The sequence below is a fragment of the Pelodiscus sinensis genome, chromosome 7 (assembly GCF_049634645.1).
Source record: "Pelodiscus sinensis isolate JC-2024 chromosome 7, ASM4963464v1, whole genome shotgun sequence".
Lineage (NCBI taxonomy): Eukaryota > Metazoa > Chordata > Testudines > Trionychidae > Pelodiscus > Pelodiscus sinensis.
In genome coordinates, this window is record NC_134717.1 from 64650906 (window position 1) to 64656905 (window position 6000).

Here is a 6000-nt window from a genome sequence, read left to right on the forward strand (position 1 = left end):
CAAGTGTCTTTGGGAAGACAATGCAGCCTCCAGCATCCCTCAGAGAGAGGACTCCAACTCGGGCCGGTCTTTCAACTAGCCCAGCCTCATGGACGTCAGAGCGAGTGTAGCTCACACCAATGGACGTGGCCCTGCAAACCCTCAAGCGAGATCCTCGGACACACGCAGCTGCAAGCAAGCAAGCAAGCAGTCCCACCGGGCCAAATCCTGACCCTGAGCAACCAAGGACTGGTTTGCCATTTACTTCAGCAAGACCAGGATTTCAGCCAAGCGGCTGCTCCCCCACTTGGATTCAAGCATCCAGAGGACTTGGGTCTCATGCACAGGACTGGATTCACAGCAGCAGTGCAAGCTGCACAGATGGGTACCAGGCCTGGGCAAAGAACGACAAATACAATCACAAGGCAAAGCCTGCATTATGCCAGAAGGGTGTGTTCTCACCTCAACACGCATGACCTAATGGTCACAATGCAAACCAAAAGGGCGAAGGAGAAATTGAAATCTCTGAAATCTAAGCAACAGTCCAGCCGCTGCAGCCCAGGGCAAGAGATAAGCACTGACTTGTATCTTTCAGATTGGCGCTCTGGAAAGATGTTTATTTTAGCAGATGATTATAACCCACAACAGGTACGCCTCAGCCTGCTGGCAGCAACTCCCTCAGACAGAACCTGTGTGTGATCACCCTTCAGGGATTGTGCAAGGCCCATCCCCTAGACCAGAGTTTCAGTTTCACCGGGCAACCTAGTCTCCCAGCCTTCGGCTGGGGGGCTGGATTCCAGGGTAGTTCTGTTCTTCTGGAGGAAAGGAGGAGGAAACGTGCCAGACTTCTGCAGAGCTGGGCTCTCATTTTGCTGGCGCTTTTAGCAAGCAAGTTTTATTTCAAGCAACGCCAGGAGTGTTGTTCACACACTACCACACGCCACAACACCCTGCCACACAGAAACAGCAACAGCCAAGCCAACGCAGACAGGCTCACTGTGTCACACGGAAAATTGAGCTCTGTGTGCCAGTACCGGGAGCACCACAACCTGTGTGGCCTTATACAAACTCCTTCTTTGGGTATGTCTACACTACCCCGCTAGTTTGAACTAGCGGGGTAATGTAGGCATACCGCACTTGCAAATGAAGCCCGGGATTTGAATTTCCTGGGCTTCATTTGCATAAGCCGGGCGCCGCCATTTTTAAATCCCGGCTAGTTCGAACCCCGTGCCGCGCGGCTACACGCGGCACGGAGTAGCTAGTTTGGATTAGGCTTCCTAATCCGAACTAGCTGTATTCCTCGTGGAATGAGGAGTACAGCTAGTTCGGATTAGGAAACCTAATCCGAACTAGCTACTCCGTGCCGCGTGTAGCTGCGCGGCACAGGGTTCGAACTAGCCGGGATTTAAAAATGGCGGCGCCCAGCTTATGCAAATGAAGCCCAGGAAATTCAAATCCCGGGCTTCATTTGCAAGTGCAGTATGCCTACATTACCCCACTAGTTCGAACTAGCGGGGTAGTGTAGACATACCCTTTGTTAGGGGAAGAGTCATCCCTGCCCATCCCGCACTACCGTGGTCATCCACGGGATGGTCAGAGTCTGCGAAGAACTCAGACAGAAGCAGAACAGCTCCAATGACATGGGTCAGATGGCAAAGGGCATGTACCATATTTAAGTGTTAATAAGAGTCTCTAAGACAGGAGTAAGGAACCTGTGACCCCCAGTTTGCCTGGATCTGGCCTCCTGAGTCTTGGGGCTCCCCTTCTAGCATTGGGAAGCCTGCGCGAATGCTCCGCCCCTCCTCCCCCCATCCTTCCACCTTCCTCCTGTGGGGACAGAGCACACAAAATCTACTAGCCTTGGTGCCCTCCCCAAGGCTCTGGAGCGCGAGGGGAGGATCTCTCTCCATTGTGTGCCCCCCACTGATTTTTCTGTGGGTCTGTGGCCCCCAACCCAAGAAAGGTTCCCCACCCCGGTCTAAAAAATAGGAATAAAGAGCCCCACAGCCACATTACTGCAGCCCATTCTGTCCAGGGAGGTTTGTTGGTTCAGGTCCGTAATTAGGAAGCGAGTTAAGAATTTCAGCTGACTCAGGCGGGCTCTGGTACAGGCCTGGTGTCTACTTTACTTATCTGCAAAGCAGCTAATACTGGCCTGGCTGCTAGATACAGAACCACCAAAGCCTCCTGTCTCACCCTGGTACATCCTAGCCACCCCTGCCCAAAGCCCAGAGCCGAAGTAGCCAGCAAGCTCAGTCACAGCAAGTTCAGTCTTGACCGGCAGTTGGGTTTAGCGGATGGACTATCGTGGGGAGCACAGGGCCAATTTTTAAGAGCCAGACTCTATCGGATGGACTTGTGTTGTCTGTTCAGAGAGGCAAAGGGCAGAAATAACCTGGGCCGTTTTAGGACCTTCACTACAGGCCAGCTTTTCACTGCTGTTGGTCTAGCTGCAGCACCTCAAAACTCCACTGCACGAGGGAGCAACAGGCACTGTGGGTGCCTGCTCCAACCACCTTCTAGTATAAACTGGCATGCCAGGCCTCGGCCAGGGCACCACTGCCACGCCCTCTCTCCGGTGGGAGTGTTCAGCACCCTTAGCTACAAGTGGCTAGGCACGTGGAGATGAGCACTACGGGGCTCACCACACGGAACTCTCCTCATTCAACAACATATCTTCATTGCCGTCCTCTTAGACAACTAAGCTAAGTTTCTGACAGATCACGCACCAAAGCCTGAGAAGGACTGACTGCCCGAGCGTGCTGGAGAACTAGCAGACAGCGCTTCCCCCTTTACGCAGGGCACAAGTGTAGCAGAATGAAGTTTCTCAACAGCTGCTGTCATCACATTAACTGAGAAGATGAGACATGCAGCACTTGTGTGGTGTCGGCAAGCAATGGAGATGGGATGTGATTCCAGTACACCTACTGCAACTTAGCTCCAGCCAAATGCAAAGGATGAGAAACCCCTGTTCCCTACCTGCCAACTAACCTGTTTAGACTCAGCAGGGCAGCTGTGTGAGTCTGTAAGTTTGACAACAAGCAGCAGTCCTGTGGCACCTTACAGAGCAACAGATACCCAGTCGGATGAGCTTTGGTGGGCGAGGAGAGCACAGGAATGCTCTGGAGGAGGCAGCTGACAACCTGTGCTTCCTTGGGCCAAACTGAAGCGCCTCAGGAACAGCCTGGTAGCTCGGGTTTCCATTCATTACCACGCAACCGGACATGGGATCGGTGTTTTGCCGCACGACTTGTGTGCGCGGGGGGGGGGGGGGGGGGTACACCACGCGGGCTGTGACCCACCAAACCAAGCTGAGCATTCAAGAGCCCCCCCGCGCAAGGTCGCCCCGCCGAAGCCAGCTGCCTTTGGGAACTACCCAGTAGCCCCCCAGGAACTGAAATTAGGGGGGGGTTCGAATTTACGGGGGTCAGGGCCGGTGAGGGATGAGGCGGGCTGCATGGCACCATAGTGCACAAGACTGGGGGGTGCTGGGGAAATTCGGGGGGCTCTGCTTCAGGGCCCCGGCAGATGCTCAGCTGGGCCGGGGGGGGGGGTTCAGTGAGACCGCGCCCCCGCGCACAGGGCCAGCGTCCCAAAGCGGCGCCGGACCCCGCTCCAGCCGGCCGGGTGCACACGGCGGGGGTGCACAAAGCAACGCTCCCACGCCGGCCCGTTTACAGCCCAGGCTCCAGCCACTTCAGTCCCGGGTAGCGCCATCAGCAGCCCAGCCGCGCCAAGAGTCGCCCCACTTACAGCCCAGCCGCCGCCCTGACTCCGGAGCGGCGCGCGTCCCGTTCACACCGGCCCGCAGCTCGATCCGAATCGGCCCCGCCCGGGGAGCCGCGCTGATGTCACGCGAGGGCGGGGCCGGCGGCGGCCACTGGCGCGGCTGCGGGGCGGAGCGGGCGGCACGGAGCCCACGTGCACGGGGGCGGGGGGAAGGGGCGGGTACATCCCCCGCCCCGCTGGAGCCCGGCTCGCCTCTCTGGGAGGGAGGCGGGTGCACCATTCTTCGTGCAAGGGGGAGGATCGGGCACCGTGCGCACCATTCTTCGTGCAAGGGGGAGGATCGGGCACCGTGCGCACCATTCTTCGTGCAAGGGGGAGGATCGGGCACTGTGCGCACCATTCTTCGTGCAAGGGGGAGGATCGGGCACCGTGCGCACCATTCTTCGTGCAAGGGGGAGGATCGGGCACCGTGCGCACCATTCTTCGTGCAAGGGGGAGGATCGGGCACCGTGCGCACCATTCTTCGTGCAAGGGGGAAGATCGGGCACCGTGCGCACCATTCTTCGTGCAAGGGGGAGGATCGGGCACCGTGCGCACCATTCTTCGTGCAAGGGGGAAGATCGGGCACCGTGCGCACCATTCTTCGTGCAAGGGGGAAGATCGGGCACCGTGCGCACCATTCTTCGTGCAAGGGGGAGGATCGGGCACCGTGCGCACCATTCTTCGTGCAAGGGGGAGGATCGGGCACCGTGCGCACCATTCTTCGTGCAAGGGGGAGGATCGGGCACCGTGCGCACCATTCTTCGTGCAAGGGGGAGGATCGGGCACCGTGCGCACCATTCTCCGTGCAAGGGGGAAGATCGGGCACCGTGCGCACCATTCTTCGTGCAAGGGGGAGGATCGGGCACCGTGCGCACCATTCTTCGTGCAAGGGGGAGGATCGGGCACCGTGCGCACCATTCTCCGTGCAAGGGGGAGGATCGGGCACTGTGCGCACCATTCTCCTGCAAGGGGGAGGGTCAGGCACTGTGCACATGATTCTCCGTGCAAGGGAGAGGGTTGGGCACTGTGCACACCATTTTCCGTGCAAGGGAAAACAATCTCCAGCCTCCTTCCTCTCCCCGTCTGGCCTGTGCTTGAGGAGAGGAGCATGGCGCGCCCTTGCATTTCCCGACCAGGGACTGGCAGACGCTGGCATTCCAAACCGCACCATCGTCCGCATACCCGTGCCTTTGAAAAGCGATATTCCGAATGCTCAGTAGCTAGAGCGGCAGGGGTGGACACCAGTGCATGGGGGGCTGTGGTGCTCAGAGAGGCCGCCCATAAGGGCAGCTGATCTGTGGGGCTCACTAGTGAGGATAGTGCTCGACTGCGGTGAGTAGTTATCAGGAGACACGCAAGCCCTTGTGTTTGAGAGCTATGATGTAGAAAGTGGCTTCCTGTTGTGCTGCAAAGCAAGGGTGGGTGCCCCTGTCTGATGTTGTGTACCCACCGCTCTGGGGCACTTCCTGCCTGGAGCTTGGAAGGAAACATGAGCAGGCGTCCCTGGGGTTATTCTGTCTGTCGCCCAGCGGAGCTGAGGGCAGAATCTGACCCACTGTCTTTTATTTGCCTGGAATGATCCATGGCTAGTGCTAGATTTTTAAGGCCGGAGAAGATCATTAGATCTTCTAGTCTGACCCTCAGCACCTCGCACTGTGGCCCGGAACAGGATGCTCAGCGGGCCAGATGGAGGACGGATCGCTGAGAGGTGAGATGTGGCTTTGAGCGAGAGCGGAACTGGGTGTAACCTGGTCAGATGTGAGGATTAATCACCGTGACCGTCAGGACCATATTGTTATTAGTCATTATCTGTGTTGCAGTCACACCGGGCGCTCATGTGCTAGGCACTGTGGAAACACATAATAACCCGGAGTTGACACTCTAAATAGAGAAGCCAGGAAACGAGTGGGAGGGGAAAGTGTTTTGTCCAAAGACACTGAGACGGCTGAGAGGAGAGCCACAGGTACATATGCCAGGTCTTCTGACTGCCAATCCAGCACCCTGTCCACTAGGCTTCACTGCCTCTCCATCAGGCTGATTGACCCTGTCATATAGGCATTCAACTGCTCTTTGGACATGCATGTCATCTTGCATCTGCACTGAGGACCAGGTGGGCTGCATTTGCTTTGAATTTACCCTCCCCCTTTAGGGCCTGGAGTTCTGGAGTTGTTCAGAAAGTGCTTGTCGGGGATTTTCCAGGGAGTCAGGTAGTGCCAGGTGAAGCATATGAGTTGGAGGCATCTCTTCAAC

The 6000-nt window shown here is 57.2% G+C and overlaps 1 protein-coding gene across 3 annotated transcripts in view; it reads right to left on the reverse strand.

Annotated features, from left to right (window-relative positions):
• Positions 1–3876, reverse strand: part of SH3BP4 (SH3 domain binding protein 4) — a 70346-nt gene extending 66470 nt beyond the window's left edge. For 2 of the 3 annotated variants that reach the window (XM_075934100.1, XM_075934102.1), the window contains exon 1: positions 3733–3876. The gene's annotated coding sequence lies outside the window, so the exon portion shown is untranslated. The remainder of the gene's footprint in view (positions 1–3732) is intronic. The other variant, XM_075934101.1, reaches the window with a different exon arrangement.
• Positions 3877–6000: the final 2124 nt, after the last annotated feature.